This window comes from Arvicola amphibius, chromosome X, assembly GCF_903992535.2.
Source record: "Arvicola amphibius chromosome X, mArvAmp1.2, whole genome shotgun sequence".
NCBI lineage: Eukaryota > Metazoa > Chordata > Mammalia > Rodentia > Cricetidae > Arvicola > Arvicola amphibius.
In genome coordinates this window covers 36,499,143-36,517,766 of record NC_052065.1, presented here as the reverse complement: position 1 = coordinate 36,517,766, position 18,624 = coordinate 36,499,143, and the positions used below count along the sequence as shown (strand labels likewise).

Here is an 18,624-nt window from a genome sequence, read left to right as displayed (position 1 = left end):
ACTGAGAGTACCAAGGACTAACAGCCAAGGAGGTGGTGTAGCAGGGACTCTCAATATTACTGTCAAGAATACAAAATGGCACTTTAAATTTGGAGAAATAATTAAACAGACTATTTTCTTTTACAAATCTAAACATAGCATAAATTTTCATAATTTTATCCCTTGACATTTGCCTCCTTTACTGAAAACTTAGGAATACCCTAGAGAAGCTAAGTAACAAGGTGAACCCTAAGAAAATCATGTATATACCAACCTGGAAAGGGGAAATAGATAAGATCACATGATGAAACTGGAAGCATCAGGTTGTGTGGAAAAGGGAGGATGGAAGGGGAAGAGGAAGAAGGAGGAGAACTTGAGGAAATGGGATAGTCGAGATGGAAGAAAGACAGAGATGTGAGCAAGAAAGAAATATTTTGATTGGGGGAGCCATTATGGGGCTAGCAAGAAACCAGGCACTAGAGAATTTGCCAGGAGTTTACAAGGATAACCCTAGATAAGATGCTAAACGATAGTGGTAAGTTGTGTGTGTGAACTGGCCTTGCCCTGTAGTCAGACTGATGAATATCTTAAATGTCACCATAGAACTTTCATCCAGCAACTGATGGAAACAGGCAGAGACTCACATCGGAGCACTGGACTGAGCTCCCAAAGTTTAGAAATGGTTTTCTATTGCCAGACATTCCAGGACAAAATTGATGACTCAAAGGGATTTCCATGTAGAAAAAAATGCATCTAAAGAGGTCATTATTGAATGCTTGTCCAATTGAATTGAGAGGAAGCCATATTTTATAATTAAATAATATTGTCATATTATTAAATTATGTGGTTTGCTAAAGTAAATATTGTGGTGAAGTATTTTTAACTAATATTCCCTGAAGTATTTAAGGACAAAGGTCATGGCCTACAAATTACTCCTAAAAAGATGAGTGAAAAAGTGTGTGTGTTTATGTATGTGCAAAGGATTGTTCTAAGGAACTGGAGACATAGCTCAACAGTTATGAGTGCTTGGTACTCTTTCAAAAGACCCAGATTTAATTCCCAGCACCCACTTATGAATATGGGGACTTATAACTGTCAGTAACTCCAGTTATAAGGGATTTGAAGCTGTCTTTGAGCTTTGTGGGTTCTTCAGCTCCAGCATGCATATGGTACACATACATAATACTCTCAAGATCTCACATCCATGCACATCAAATAAGTGTTTTTAAAGGATTATGGAATAAATGTGGTGTGTTACAAATGGATAAATTTAGGAAAAGTACTTTTTGCCACTTTTTCTCTTTTGCCTATTTATTTTGCATTATTCATTAAACTGCTATAGAAGATTTAAATTATTGATGGGTCTTAATTTAACATACTGTGCATCTGTCAGGCATGATGGCACATGCCTTTGATTCCAGCACTGGGGAAGCAGAGGCAGCTGAATCTCTGTGAGTTCAAGGGCCAGCCTGAGTTCCAGGTCAGCCAGGGCTATACATGTAGAGAGACCCTGACTCCAAAAAAGTGCATAACAATAGACATCTTTTTCTCATATAGTGAATATAAACAAAAAATGCATTTCTATTTCAAGAATGGTAAAGTAGGATGAAAAGTCATCTGTAGCATGTTTTCTTTTGGGTCACCAACCAGCTCCCAAATAATGACACAGAGACTTATTATTGGTTATAAATACTGGGCCTTAGTTTAGGCTTGTAACACTAGCTCTTATGACTTATTTTAACCTATTTCTCTTCATCTATGTTTAGCCTCAGGGCTTTTTACATTTCTTTCATTCTGCATGTCCTTCTCCCTGCCTGGCTGGCAAGTGTTTGCCTGGTTGGCTGGCACTGAACATCTTCTTTCTCACTCATTTTCCTCTTCTATTGAGCCTACATTCCTCCTTTTACTTATTCCCTCTGCCTAACCTGCATTGCCTGTCATGCTACTGCCTAGCTATTTGCCATTCAGCTTCATCAGATAAATCAGATGCCTTAATCATGCAAAGCAACACATCTTTACACTGTTAAATAAAGGCAGCATAAGCAAATGTAATACATATTTATATATTTAACATAATATTCCATAACTGTCATTAAATTTATAAAAAGAGCTGCAGTATTCTTAATAAGGACAATATGAAGGTTGGAGGGATAGTTTTGAAGTTAAGAGTACTTGATACTTCTGAAGAGGACAGCAGTTTATTCCTAGTACCCATGTGACAGCTCACAACTTGCTATTACTCTAATATTTTCTTCAGACGTCAGTATAGATTTCATCCACATAATACTAATACATTAATGCAGGTAAGACACTCATACAAATAAATAACAAATAAGTAAATAAATAAATGATAGATGGATAAATTAATAAATCATTTTTAAAATAAAAGTACAATATGAAAACCAGGATGTGTTCAGCTTTTCAATAGATGACCCATATTATATTCAAAACATCCATGATACAACATTTAGGTCACATTTATAATTCCTTTTTAATGTTTTTATTGTTTTTAATGAGTTATATGTTTTTCTTCATTCCCCTTCCTTCTCCCTCCTTTCATTTTACCCTCTCCCATGATCCCATGCTCCCAATTTACTCAGGATATCTTGTCTTTTTCTACTTCCCGCAAAGAGTAGTTCTATGTATGTCACCCTTATGGTCCTCATTGTTGTCTAGGTTCTCTGGGATTGTGAATTATAGGCTGATTATTGCTGCTGTATGTTTAAAAGTCACTTAAGAGTGAGTTCTAATGACATTTGTTTTTCTGGGTCTGGGTTACCTCAATAAATATGATGTTTTCTAGATCCATACATTTGCATGAGATTTTCAAAATGTCATTATTTTTCTGCTGTGTATTACTCCATTGTGTAAATTACCACATTTCTTTAGTCATTCTTTGGTCAAGAGGCATTTAGGTTGTTTTCAAGTTCTGGCTATGACAAACAATGTTACTATGAGCACTTGTCCTTCTTTTATGATTGAGCATCCTTTGGGTATATACCCCAAAGTAGTATTGCTGGATCTTGAAGAAGGTTGTTTCCTAATTTTCTGAGAAATTGCAACTTTGCTATCTAAAGTGGCTGTACCAGTTTGCACTCCCACCAGCAACTGAGGAGTATTCCCTTTACCCAACATCCTTTCTAGCATAAGTTGTCATCTGTGATTTCTAACTTGGCCATTCTGACAGGTATAAGATGGAACCCCAGAGTTGATTTGATTTGCATTTCTCTGATGGCTAAGGATGTTGAACATTTCCTAAAATGTCTTTCAGTTATTTTAGATTTCTCTGTTTATGTCTATACCCAATATTTTATTGGACTATTTGTTCTTTTGATGACCAATTTCTTGAGTACACTGAATATATTAGAAATCAGCCCTCTGTCTAATTTTGTTAATTTGGATATTCTCTCTGCCTTTTAATTAGTTTGGATAAAGGTTTGCTTATTTTGTTGATTTTCTGAAAGAACCAACTCTTTGTCTCATTGATTCTTTGTATTGTTTTTATTTTTTGTTTCTATTTTGTTGATTTCAGCTCTCAATTTGATTATTTCCTGCCATTTAGTTCTCCTGGGTGAGTTTGCTTCTCTTTGTTCTAGAGTTTTTAGATGTTCTGCTAACTCACTAGTTTTGGCTTTTCCACCTTTTTAATGTAGGCTTTTAATGCTATGAAGTTTCCTCTTAACACTGCCTTTCATTGTTTACCATAATTTTGGGTATGTTGTGTGGTCATTTTCATTGAATTTTAGCAAGTCTTTAATTTCTTCCTTCATTTCTTCCTTGACACATTGATGAGAACTTAGGTGAGCATTGTTTAATTTCCATGTGTTTATGGGCTTTATGAAAATAGTGCTGCTTTTGAATTCTAATTTTAAGCGATGGTGAACTGATAAGATACCTAGGGTTATTCCAATTTTTTTGTATCTGTTGAGGTTTACTTTGTTACCTACTATGTGGTCAATTTTTGAGATGGTTCCATGAGTTGCTGAGAAGAAGGTATATTCTGTTCTGTTTGTATAAAATGTTCCATAGATGTCTGGTAAGTCCATTTGAGTCCTAGCACCTGTTAGTTCCCTTATTTCTCTGTTAATTTTCTGTCTGATAGTCCTGTCCAGTGGTGAAAGTGGAGTGGTGAAATCTCCCACTATTATTGTGTGGTGTTTAATGTGTCATTTAATCTTTAGTAGGGTTTCTTTTACATTTGAGGGTACTCTTGTATTTGAAGATTAAGGTTCAGTATTGAGATTTCCTCTTGATGGATTTTTGCTATGACAAATGTGAAATGTCCGTCTTTGTCTCTTTTGATTGATTTTAGTTTGAATTCTATTTTGTTAGATATTAAGATAGCTACAGCAGCTTCTTTCTTAGGTTGGTTTTATTGGAAAAAATTCTCAACCCTTTACTCTGAGGTGATGACTATCTTTGAGATTAAAGTGTGTTTCTAGTATGCAGCAGAAGGATGGATTCTGTTTTCCTATCTAATCTGTTAGTCTGTGTCTTTTTATAGGTGAATTGAGTCCATTTATATTAAGAATATTAATGGTCAGTGATTGCTATCTCCTGTTAATTTAGTTTTCATTGTTGGTGATGTCAATTTGTATGTTTTCCCTTTCTTTGATATTTACTGCTGTGAGATAATAAATTGTCTGTGTTTTTGTTGATGTAGCCAACTTCCTTGGGTTGGAGTCTTCCTTCTAGTACTTTGTGTAGGGCTGGGTTTGTGGCTAGGTATTGGTTAATTCTGGTTCTGTCATAGAATAACTTGTTTTATCCTTCTATGGTGATTGAAAATTTTGCTGGGTATAGTAGTCTGGGCTGGCATCCATGCTCTCTTGATGTCTGCATAACACTTGACCAGGATGTTCTGTCTTTCTTTGTCTCCAGTAAGAAGTCAGGTGTAACTTTGATAGGTCTGCCTTTATATGTTACTTGGCCTTTTCCTTTGCCACTCCTATTATTCTTTCTTTATTCTGTATGCTTAGTGTTTTGACTATTATGTGGAAAAGGGGACCCTTCTTTTTTTTTTAATCCAGTCTATTTGGTGTTCTGTAAGCTTCTTGTGTCTACATAGGCATATCTTTCTTTAGGTTGGGAAAGTTTTCTTCTATGATTTTGTTAAATATATTTGCTGTGCTTTTGAGTTGAACTGCTCCTTCTATACTTATTATTCTTAGGTTTGGTCTTTTCATGGTGTCCCATATTTTCTGGATATTTTATATTAAGCTTTTGTTAGATTTAATGTTTTCTTTGACTACTGAGTCTATTTCCTCTATTGTATCTTCAGCACTTGAGGTTCTCTCTTCCATATCTTGTATTCTGCTGTTTATGCTTGTAGTCATGGTTCCTGATAATTTTCTCATAATTTCCATTTCTATAATTACCCCCCCCAGTTTGTGTTTTCTTTATTGGCTCTATTTTGATTTTCAATCTCATATAGTTTTTTTTTAATCTGTTTGATTGTGTTTCTTGGTTTTCTTTATAGAATTTATTGATTTCCAATTTTTTGCTTGTCTTTTCTTCCATTTCTTTGAGGGAATTTTTCATTTCCTTTTTAAGGGCTTCAAACATTCTCCTAAATTTAGGTCATTTTCTTCTGCTTAATCTCTGTTTGGATATCCAAGTACTGCTGCTTTAGAATCACTAGTTTTTGTTTGTATTGTGTTACTCTTTGTGGTGTTGCATATGTTCTTACCTTGTCTACCCATTTTTCCTCTGATTGGTTTAGCTGGTTTTGTATTTCTGGTGATCAGTTTTCCATGTGTCAGTGGATCCATGTCTCAGATGGTTCCTCCTCATGGTGCAGTCAAGGCCATGGTTCCATTTACCCTGGAGGTTTATTTGTGCTCCCAGAGGTTGCTCAGTGCTCCCAAGGTTTGCTCTGCAATCCCAGGAGTCTTCTGGCCATGTTCGCATGGAGGTTGCTTGCTTGGGGTTGCTACCACTGAGGTTGCTACCTTAGACCTGCTCTGACAGAGATCACTGTCTCAGGCCTGCTCCAATGGAGGTCATTGTCTTGAGATTGCTCACTCTGAGGTCCTTGACTCACACCTGGTCCCACAGAGGTTTCTGGCTCAGGCCTGCTCCCTCAGCTTTCACTCCCTTGTATCTGCTCCTGTGGAGGTCACTGGTTCTGGCCTGCTATTGTAGAGGTTGCTGGCTTGGTCCTGCTCCTCTGAAGGTCACTAGCTCAGGCCTGCTTTTGTGTAGGTTCACTACCTCTGGCTTGCTCAGGCTGAGGTCTCTGGCTCAGGACATTTACAATTATTAATTCTAATTATAGTATCTATTAGCTTATGAATATTACAGAATGGTAGCTATATTGACATAAAGTCAATTATGTTAAAGGTAAATATTTGGTTAGAACCTTTAGCTCTCTCCTGCACAATCAGAAAAGACTCATCTCTCTCCAAAACCTGCCCTCTCATATAATCTCCAACCAAGAAAAGGAACCCAAAAATCCAGTTTCACATTTTTTGGCAGCTATGGCAGCTCTTCCACTGAAGACTCCAACAGTCTATGTACCTGCCTAAAGTGTTCAGTTTTTTACCATACTTGGGCATAAACCCAGCTTGTGGTGGACATATCATCATCCCTTTCCTACAGGCTATATAACATCCTGTGACTTCTCCAGCCTCAGTCTCTGGAAGTGAAGAACTCACCCAGGATTTGCTTTGCTCAAATAAATCTGTTCTTTTACTTTTTAAATTTACCTTGATCTAGCTTACAGCATTGGTGGAAAAACCTATTATTAGGCTACAAAAAATGTATTAATAAATATTCACACACATACATATTTATGTAAATATGCATATAAAATCACATGAAGGAAAATTTTTAATTAAAAAACAGGTTAAATTGTTTTCTCACATATCTGTCACTTGCTTAGCATTTAATGTTATTTTACAGTTTATAGGATTGGATTTTTACATAATGCCTAGTTCTGGTGATATAATTTCCAACTGTGGAGCAGGGCCATTGTGTGTTGGAAATATGTTATTTGTTTTTTATGTTATTTTATTTTAAACGAAGTCTTTAAGATTGCCTTGAGACCCAGAAGACTTTGAACTTTGAACTTTTAAGAGTGTTGAGATTGCAAAAGACTATGGGGACATTGGAAGTTGAAGTAAATATGTTCTGCAATATGACATGTCCATGAGCCTATGGGGTCAGGGAGTAGAAAGTTGTTTGAAGGAAATGTCCCGCATAAGGAACACATATCACATATGTCAACACTTGTTTCTCCATAGCACTGTTTGGGGTGGTAATGCAGGAGGTAGTGAATCATCATCAGTCAGACTTTGATAGTTTACAGCCTCACCCCACTGCCAATATTCTTTCTTTCTCTCCCGTACCTGACTCTCTCCTTTGTAATTTTGATTAAAGATGTGACCTCTCAGCTTCATGCTCCAGCCACCTACTCCCATGCATCTTCTTCATCCTAGGAAATTCTCCCTTCAAAATTGTAAACTAAAATAAATTCTTCCATTAGACAATTTGTGCATGGTGTTTTATTATAGCAACATAAAAGTAACTAATCCATCTACCTAATTTTATTTTGTCTCACATCAGCATATACAACCTCCTTTTCATCTTTATTCCTCCCTTTTGGGACAATCTCCTGGTTTGTATATAAATACCAGCTATCCACGACACTTCATATGCCTGATAGTTCTAAATACAGACATGCCTCAAGCGTCTTGAAGCCCTCCTGGTCATAGGTTCACATCTAGTCAGGATTGAATTTTATCATAAAAACAGAATTGTTAGTATTCAGGCATCTCTATTGGCCTGCCCTTAGGGTTTTGACAGGACACATCCTCAGTTGCAACTAATAAGAGCACCTCCAGTGCACATTTACAATGTTACTTTTTAAAAGGTAGGACTTGTCCACCTCCCATCTCCTCTGTCTTTCACTCTGCTTCTTGGCATGTTTCTCTGACTCTGTCTCTTTCCCCATATCTCTCTCTCTCCCTCTCCCTCCCGCTCCCCCTCTCTCTCTCAAACACACACACACACACACACACACACACACACACACACACACACACACACTTTTCCCAAGGAAATGGTCTCTGCCTCCCTCTCTGTCCCCTTCCCTGTTCCCTTTTCTGTCCCTTCTCTCACCTGTTCCAACAAACTTCTCATGAGAGCCCTGTTGTATGGCATGTCTTCTTTCCTGATGTTTTTAAATTATAAGAGGGATCCCACAGTCACTGCTGCTCCTTCCAAATCATTGAGTGTCCAGGCTTTGCCACCCTGCTTTATTGTATGAGCCAGGTGATGTAGGATTTACGAAGTGGCAGTGAGGCTTTTCAGTCTCACAAACACACTCACACAAAGTGTGCTATGTGAGCACTTGTCACAGAAACTTTCCAAGATGAAAGATGACTTCCCATGGACACCTGTATTTTAACTTGAAGTCACATCTATTCTTACCTGCCCGAATGCCAACAATTGGTACAACAAGCCTTACAGGGACGAGTACAAGAGCAAAGCTAGCTACACAGCTGCATTATTGACAAAAATTACATATAAGAGAAATAAAGATTATCACACTCGATTAAATTTATGAAAAATTTCTTTTCACCCATTACAAAATTTCTTTTTTATATTTATTGTTTTAAAAAAGAAAACAAACATCATGTTTTCATTATACATATACAATCCAAGTTTCCACTCCCTCCCCTTCTCCCATTCCCTCCAATTACCTCCCTACCCCCATCCACTCCTCAGAGAGGGTAAGGCACATTGTTTTGGGAAAAGGTCAAAGGCCCTCCCTACTATATCTAGGCTGAGCAAAATATACATCCAAAGAGAATAGGTTCCCAAAAGGCCAATACAAGCAGTAGGGATAAATTTGGGTGCCAGTGCCAGTGGCTCCTCAGTCTGCCCCAGCCATGCAACTTTCGACCACATTCAGAGGGACTAGTTTGGTCCTATGCTTGTTCCTTTCCTATCCAGCTGGAGTTGGTGAGCTCCCATTACCTCAGGTAGACTGTTTCAGTGGGTGTCCCCATCATGGTCTTGACCACTTTGCTAATAATCTCACGTCTCCCACTCTTCAACTGGACTTTGGGAGCTCAGCCAAGTGCTCCAATGTGGGTCTCTGACTCTGTTTCCATCAGTTGTTAAATGAAGGTTTTGTGGTGATACTTAAGAAATCCATTAGTTTGATTACAGGGCAAGGCCAGTTTGGGCACCCTCTCCTCTATTGCTTAGGGTCTTAGCTGGGGTCATCATTGTGGATTCCTGGGAATTTCTCTAGAGCCTGGTTTCTTGCTAACCCCATAATGGCACCCTCAATCAAGATATCTCTTTTCTTGCTCTCATCTCTGTTCTTCCATCTTGAATATCCCATTCTCTCAGGTTCTCCTCACTCCTCCCCTTCTCCCATCTTTTTCCCCTTCTACCTTCCCGAGAACACTAATGTTCCCAATTTTGTCAGGTGATCTTGTCTAACTTCCAAATGGATCTATATTTTTTATGGTTCACCTTGTTACATAGCTTCTCTAGGATCATGAATGATAGGCTCAATATCCTTTCTTTATAGCTATTACCCACTTATGAGTGGGTACATACCATATTCAACCTTTTGGGTCTGGATTACCTCACTCAGGATGACGTTTCTAATTCCATCCATTTGCATGCAAAATTCAAGTTCTCTCTCTTTAAAAAAAATCTGCTGAGTAATATTGTAATGTGGAAATGTGCCACATTTTCTTTAACCATTCTTCAGTTGAGGGACATCTTTCCCAGGTTCTGGTTATTAAAAATAATGCTGCTATGAACATAGTAGAACATACGTCTTTCCAGTATTATTGAGCATCTTTGGGGTATATGTTCAAGAGTGGTATTGCTGGGTCCTGTAGTAGGTTGATTGCCAATTTTCCAAGAAACTGCCATACTGATTTCCAGAGTGGTTGTACAAGTTTGCATTCCCGCAAGCAACGGATGAGTGTTCTCCTTACTCTACATCCTCTCCAGCATAAGCTATCATTGGTGTTTTTGATCCTAGCCATTCTGACAGGTGTAAGATGGAATCTCAGAGTTGTTTTGTTTTGCATTTCTCTGGTAGCTAAGGATGTGGAATATTTCCTGAAGTGTCTTTCATCCTTTTGAAATTCTTCTGATGAGAATTCTCTGTTTACTTCTGTATCCCATTTTTTAATTGTGAGTTCCAGGAAAACCAGAGCTCCAAAGTGAGACTATGTCTTTGGGGGGTATGGCAGAGACAGCAACAGCAACCAAAAAAAAAAAACTTCATAGGCAATTCTATTGTACTTAAGGTAAAAAATAATGAGAAAAGTAGATAACTTACTTTAGGAAACTTCCATAAATTCTAATCACTTAGGAAAAGAATTTGGGGGAAGCAGAAATCAACAGTGGCAAGGAGGAGTTCCCATTTTTTCTAAAAGAATATAAAGGTAGAATGCATTTGGATTGTGAAGGAAAGTTGCAAACTAAACAATAAAATTTACTCTAAAATAGTTTCTCTTTGTCCATTCTTTCACCACATATGTACCCATCATCCAGTTTGCTTCCTGCCATTCTAGTTACTGGGAACTTGTCACAACAGGGGAAAATAAGAACCTAAAATGGATTAAAGACTTGAAATCATTAATGCTATTAGTCAAAAAAGAACATAGAAAGAAATCTTCATGATATTGGCATGACAATTAACATCTTGAATATGACACAAAAAAATCATTGCCTATCAATTCAAAAGACAAGGTAGACAAATGAACAAGAACAACAAAACAACAACAACCACAACAAAATACTTCTACATAGGAAAAAAACATTAAGAGTAAGAAAACTAAATATTTGCAAATTCTATAAACTCTATATCTGAAAATGATTTTAATACTGAAAATATTAAATTTTAATCTTTGCCACCATACACATGCAAATAAAAAGTATTCATTGATTTTTAAATTGCTGAGTGTTTGTGCATATAAAAAATTCAAAATGCACTTAAAACTTAAATCTTTAAATGCTACATCTCAAATGTATCAAGACTGTGAAACTGAACAGATGCCACAGCTATTAAGAAAGTATTATTCTTCAAAGTTTGACTCCTATAACCCATGTCATATGATTCACAACTCTCCAGGAATCTGAAGCCTTTGATTTTCTTTCTTTTTTTATTTATTTAAGACCTTTATTAACAGGTGCTTGCAGTTTGTTGACTTTTTGGAAAAATTCAAGTTGTAAATTTTTTATTACAAATTAAAAATGAAGTTGTTAAAAAATCTTATCTTGACCAGATATGAAACAATTTAAAAACCATTAAAGGTATATTGAGAAAAAAAACAGACCAAAAAAAAAAACAAAAAAACAAAAAAAAAAAAAAAACAAAAAAACATTTGTCATTACCAAAAAGAGACATCTTTAGGTAAAAATAATAAAAACCCCATGCTGCATAGATAATGCAGATAGTTCTAGCATATCTGGTCAACGGGCAAAAAGCAAACACTTAAGGTCTTCAACTGGAATTTCATATTCGTTTCTTGTTAAATGACCAAACCGGATGATGGTAGAGATGGTAAACCGGCATTTACTCAGCAGCACCCTGCTCAGACTCGGGAGAGGACGAATTCTCAGCTGGTGGATCAGTTGCTTTTGTCTCTTTGCCATCTTGTGGTTTAGGATTCTCTGGGTTTCTGCGTAGGTAATTGAAGTTGCGGCAATACCGACGTTGAGGTGACTGCTGACCTTGGGTCTCCTCTCCTTGATTTTCTTTGTCCTCTTCATTGCCATCCTCTCTAGGCTGTCTTTGGCGAGGAGGGCCCCTGTGAAATTGTGGTCTGTAACCCCAATACATATGCTGTCTCACTGGTCTACCTTGCTCTCCTGCACCCTGGTTGTCAGTACCCTCCATCACTTCTCCTTGCACAGGAGCGTTGGAATACTGTAGTCGATGCCCATAGCGTCTCTGCAAATAGTAAGGTGGGAACCTTCGCCTGCGATAGGGCCGGCATTGTTGGGCTTGCCCTTCAGGAGCGCTTTCTGATCCCTTGTTCTTTTCCCCATTCTCACTATTCTGGTAATTCTGCTGGTAATTACGAGGAGGACCCCTACGCCGTGGGTAACATCTATAATCGTTACGGTCTGCTGCTGCATATTTACTGCCTTGAACTGGAACTCCACCAGGGCCTGTAACATTTGCTGCCTTCTTACCATTTTCTTCTTCAACAACATCAAACTCCACAGTCTCTCCATCTCCTACACTGTGAAGATACTTCCTGGGGTTATTCTTTATGGCAGTCTGGTGTACAAATACGTCTTCCCTTGTGTCATTCCTGTTGATGAAACCTTATCCGTTCCTTACATTGAACCATTTTACTGTTCCCAAAACGTTAGTTGCAATAACCTTCTTGTCCTCGCCGGCCCTGGCCGCCACTCCCTGTGCCGCTGCCTGTGGAGCCGGGCTTGGTGTCGGTAGCGCTGAGGGCCAGGGCTGGGCAGTGGGTGGCTGCTGGGTCTCGCTCGGCCTCGCTGCTCATGGTTGCTGTGGTAGTAACTGGGGCCGGCGGCAACGGCTGCGGGTGGCGGCGGTGGGGTTCTCAGGGCTCTCTGGGGTCTGCTCTCCGCTCCCGCTACAGATGGAACTGTACCTTTGATTTTCTTGGACACCCACATATGTGGCATATGCTTGCACAGACACACTTACATATATGTGACTAAAACTGAAATAAAACTTTTCTTAAAAGTATCAAACTAGAATGAAAAACAAGAAAAATCATTATTTAAGCTAGAGTTTCAAGTTTGGTTCAAAAATAATCACTAAAATTAAAAGGACACAAGTTCACTTGAGCATGTGACATTGGCAGACCTTGCCCTTCTCCCTTATCTCTCTGCCTTGCTAGAAAGTGTGAGATGATATTCCTAAAACTAGTCACCAAAACATATTTTCTTATTTGTCCACTTCCTCCCCCTGAGGCTGACTACCAATGTCCAGCTATGAAAGTATTAAAATCCAGCAGGCAGATGCCCCCTTTTGGCTCAACTAATTAACATGCCCACTTAATATTAAACACCTCAACCTAACACCAGATTTCCCCTTTTACTTTTGTAAACTACCATGTTCCTATGTGTTATGTCTTTCTTCTTTTCTATCCAGAGGCAGTCATTTGTCCCTCCAGAACAAATATTTCTTTACCCCTTCTCTTGTCCCTTTACCCTTCTCCCTTGTCCTCTTATCTCATTTTTCCACTGCACTCTAACATAGACCTCCCTTTTTCTGCAGTTAAAATTACACCTACTAGATCACTTGCTGTTTTTTTTCCTGCCTGAGTCAGAAAAAAAATGCCACTTAGACACTTCTTTCCTACTTCACAAAGAATGTCTCTGTGAAAACAGGTGTTTGGGTGTTTACTTATGTTTAATCCGGGGTTTGGGAAGAAGTCCCTTGCATTCAGGAGTCCTCTTCATTAGTGCTATGGGGCAGAAAGGCTGGTAACCCCTCAACTTCTTTTCACACACTCCAGTCCTCCTGGAGTTTACTTCTGTTATGCCCTGTACTTGGGGACCCCAATAGACCAAGACCACCAAAGAGACTGACTCACCAAAATGCAAAAGCAAGGTTTATAGTGTGTACAACACAAGCTGACAGGGACCTCGTCATAGCTGGTGCAACAGGGGCAAGAGGAGGTACCCCACCCTGCTAGAAAAACTAAAGGCAAAACTAGAAAAGTTACATTAGCAGGATGTGTACTGGCAGGTGGTCCTCTCTATAATGATTGGAACACTAGGAATTTCCTTTGGATGGTCTATTCCTGGGTGGTATCTGGGTAATCTCAGTTTGTGGTCTTTATCAGAACCAGGTATTACTTCAGGGTAAACTACTGAGACTCAGGCCTCTATTGAGCTTGTCATGGCTGGATCCTACATTTCCCCCTTCATAAGTACCAATAACAGGACCCAATTGTGGGTCTTGCATGCCCATGGGCTTAAGGAGATAGTATTGGGACCTAAGAACCATTAGTTAACAGATTTTTCCATGGCAGTGGCCAGTCTACCAGCCCATGTAGCTCTGATCTTTTGAGTACAACCAAATTGTAATTATAATCCTGAATGTCCTTTATGGTTCTGTGGTTCTGAATAAAGAACCAAAGTATCTTTTTATTGTAAGACCATTTTAGTTAATAAATGCATTAATTGAGAATTCTGGGCCTATTTTTCTGGTATATCGATGGGCACTATAAGTAGTCATTTTGTCCTCCATGCCAGGGAGTTCTCCCTTGTCTCCACATTTCAACCTATTCTGGGCAGGGAACATGGTAGGATGTGTTCTTTTCTGTAACTACTTCAAGATGATGTTGGGGCATTGTTGTCAGGCCCCAAGAAGGCTGAAAGACTAGCCAAAGGTAAGGAGAGAATTTAAGCAATGGGGGTACTCATCAGAAGCATCTGGTTTGCAGACTCTGTTGAAGAGACAGGGAGAATTCACATCAGCTTGAATGGTCCACATCAGCTTTCAGCAAGTCCAAGACTTGCAGTCATTCTGAGAAGGTTTTAGTCACCAACTGATGCCAACCAAGTGGAACCCTATTGAGATAAGTTTAACCTAGAAACAGAAGCTAAAATATATGTACTTAAAAGAAAATAATGCATTTGAAACTTTCAGGTCCATATTGAAATCCATATAATAGATAAAAGCAGATAACAGGTATCTGTAAAGAGCAGGCATAAACTCATATCTTTGAATCCTAGCAAAAGCTACAGATTTTGGATAGAATCATGTATATTTTTCTGCTGTCCATAAAGGCAGGTATAGATTGGACAAAGGTGTCTTTGACCTGATGAGAAACACATTTAAATTCATATTTAAATAGCAACCAGAATAAATCTAAAATCTTGAGCATGTGACCAAAACAAGTAGCCACTGCTCTATTATCTTACAAGAACTATACCGTACATGGGGAAAGAAATCAGAAACATTTTCCATATCTTAACCTGAATTTACATCTTAAATTATTTTTAGGCCCTCAAAGCTTATGAGCTTTTATATCCTCATACCTTTATATATCTTAAAACATTTTTTATAATCAAGAAACCTAGTAGCTTTAAAAAAGCAAGGCTTAATTTTTTTTTGTTTTTGTTTTTGTTTTTTTTTTTAATTTATTTTTTCCACATTTAAAAATTTCCATCTCCTTCCCTCCTCCTCCCCCTTCCCTCCCCTCCTCCTCCCCCTTCCCTCCCCCCCTTCTCCCCCTTCCCTCCACTCCCCTCCACCCATACCTCCCCTCCCTCCCTCTCAAGGCCAAGGAGCCATCAGAGTTCCCCACTCTATGCTAAGACCAAGGTCCTCCCAACTCCCCCCCCCCCAGTCCAGGAAGGTGATCGACCAAGCTGAGAAGGCTCCCACAGAGCCCGTCCATGCAGAAGAACCAGAGCCCAGCACCATTGTCTTTTGCTTCTCAGTCAGCCCCCATTGTTGGCCACATTCAGAGAGACGGGTTCGGTCGCATGATCCATCAGTCCCATTCCACCTGGGGTTGGTGATCTCCCATTAGTTCTGTCCCACCGTCTCCATGAGTGAACGCACCCCTCTAGTTCCTGACTTTCAAGGGAAGATGGGGAGAGAAAAATGTGAAGGGGAGAATGGGGGGAGCTCGGAAGAATGGGGTGCTTGGAATATAGGAAGGGTGGATATGGGAGCAGGGAAGCATATATCTTAATTTAAGGAGCTACCTGAGGGTTGTCAAGAGACTTGACCCTAGAGGGGTTCCCAGGTTTTCAGGGAGACGCCCCCAGTTAGTTCCTTGGGCAGCTGAGGAGAGGGAGCCTGAAAAGGCCAGTTCCTATAGCCATACTGATGAATTTCTTGCATATCACCATAGAACCTCCACCTGACGATAGATGAAGAAAATGACAGAGCCCCACATTGGAGCACCGGACTGAGCTCCCAAGGTCCTGATGAGGAGCAGAAGGAGAGAGAACATGAGAAAGAAAGTCAGGACCGTGAGGGAACCTCCAGCTGGCGACAGATGGGGAAGGTGACTGAGCCCCACATTGGAGCACTGGACTGAGCTCCCAAGGACCTGATGAGCAGCAGAAGGAGCGAGAACATGAAGGAGAAAGTAAGGCTTAATTTTTATATCTAAAAGTATGAGCTAACAAGCTGGCTATAGCTTTCTGGAAATACCTAGATACCATTTGCTGCTAAACTGACATTATATCTGTTCTAGCCATCAATACTATCAGAGATCCCAGAAGCATAAATAAATTATACCTGGGTACAGACCAAGCAGCTTACAAATCAATTAAAATGGGACCAGATTCCACATACAGTTAGTCATATCCAGGTCTCCATAGCATTGAAGACAAAAGTATCCAGAACAGCAGTCTTGTAGTCTTACAGTCTTATTCAGGTGAATTTTTTCCCCTGTGAAAGATGGATTTCTTCTATCTCTAGTATTCCTTGTGTTGGGGCAGCTGACCTAATCCCTGCGTTCAGGGGCATGGCTGCCCCAGGGGAGAAAGGTACCTTTAAAAAGAACCGGGTCAGGGAGGGATGCCCCTGTTTTTTTTCCCCGCGTCACCCTCTGCCTCACTGGACCCTTGGCTTTGTAAGTTCCCTTATTCTCCTTTTATTAAAACTGATTTATTCAAAAAGGACTATTTTCGGTTATTTCCAAATTCCTCCAACCGCCACTACACTTGACGCCCTCCACGTGGGGCAGAACCCCGGGGGCAGTAGCCGCAGGGGACCACTCTTACCCCACAGTCTGCTGCGGTCGGCAGATTTCTACTCGCAATTCGCAGGCGGGCTGACCTGGCTTAATATTAATTCAGCGGATTGAGCCTGGCCACGCACCCTTTTTTATTTCCACGTCTCCATATGGAGACCGCCCGTGGCCGAACGCCGCAGCCTCCTCTGCTGCCGCCTGCCAGGCCTGCAGCTTTGCTCTGCCCAAGAGCTGTTTGCCTGCCCTTGCTTAGGCTGAGAACACAAGCCCGTTCAGAGCCCTGCCCCGCAGTATCACAGCGTGCCGGTCCAGAGCCCCGTCCAGCCGCTGGCCACCACCGCCGCTTTCCCCTCCCCCCTTCCCTCAGCTCAGGGCGCCCCGAGCGAGCTCTCAGCTGGGTCGCCCGCCAAACTGCTTTTGCAGCTCTTGCAGAGATTCAACGTTGATTTTAAGCTAGTGGATCATCCTGCCTGAGCCTCCCTGTCGACGCCTTTTCTCCAGCTGCTGCGAGCTCTTCGCGCCCTGGTCCAGGACGCCATCTTTGGTTTCCTAAAAACACGTGAACCTAGGTGCACTGCACCATCTACTGGCAGACAACAGTAATTAAAGGTAATTTTTCATTTGATTGAAATTAAGCATTCAGATTGAAAATGTCTGATAACATCACAATTAAAGGATTCTATAATTTGTTTAATTACATGATGACTGAATTTTTGAGCGATACAGATGTGGTTTCCTTTGGCTGGATATTTATAGGGCTTGGTATCTTCTTTAGTTTTATTTTTTTCATTACAACGTGGTTGGAAGATAGAAAAGTGATAGAGTCCTTACAGGCAGGAGTTAAAAAACTAAACAAGGACATAACTGGTTTGGAAAACACCAATAAACAGTTTGAAGAGACGGTTGCAGCTCTCGAGGAAAGGAATAGTAGAGTTTCCTCTGAGATGGCTTTGTCAATTGAGAAAAATATGCAAGAGTTTTGTAAACAGCTTGAAGCTCTCGAGGAGAAGTTTGAATCTCGTGAGGAAAGGAATAACAGATCTTTCCCTGAGATGGCTTTATCACTTGAGAGGAAAATGCAAGATATGGAGGCAGGAACAGCTGATTTGAATCATAAATTGCAATCCCTGTCGGTAGGAACTGAAACATTATCTGAGAAGATTCGAACCATTGAATGTATTAACAAGACTTTATCAAAGTGCTATGAAAGATTACTGGACAGAATTTTGATACAAGATGGCACCATTCATGCCATGAAAATTCTGTCCAAGGATGAGACGTTATCGGTGTTGGACAAACTTCATACCTTTGAATCCTCTATGAAAGCCTTGGAACATAATACTGGGCAAGAGATTGAGGCATTGCAGAAGGCAAAGGTAAATAGATTTGAAAAAATTGAGGAAATTATAGACTCTCATGAACAGGAGCAAATAGTACAAAAGAAAGTCCCAACCCCATCGATAAATAGAACTCTCCGGGATAGCTTTAACAGAACTCTGCCTATTTTCCCAGTGATAACCACAGAAAAGGTGACTGGTTCTAAAAACCCTAAGGTCACCAAGGAATATCCATGGGAACCCATCCGTATGAATGATCTGAAAGAAATTAAACAAGCTGTTATGAATTTTGGGATACATAGCTCCTTTGTTAAGGAGATGCGAAAGTCTTGGTCCATAACTATGAACCCCACACCAAGGGACTGGTTGGACCTAGTGTCGACGGTTCTAGAGAGCGGATCTCAATTAAGACGGAAGTGTATGTTCAGACAAGAGGCTAGGCTTTTAGAACAGCAGGAAAGATCAAAGGGAGTTGACATCACCCTAGATCAAATTCTGGGTGAAGGACTTTATTCTGATCCTCTAGAACAAGCTAATTATGATGAACACACTTTATCCATATGTACTACCGCAGCCTTGAAGGCTTGGGACAGGGTTCAAGACCCAAGACAAAGAAC

At 39.9% G+C, this 18,624-nt stretch overlaps 1 pseudogene; it reads right to left on the bottom strand.

The window, feature by feature from the left end:
• Nucleotides 1-11,533: 11,533 nt before the first annotated feature.
• LOC119805320 lies at nucleotides 11,534-12,482 on the bottom strand (annotated as a pseudogene).
• Between the last annotated feature and the right edge of the window lie 6,142 nt (nucleotides 12,483-18,624).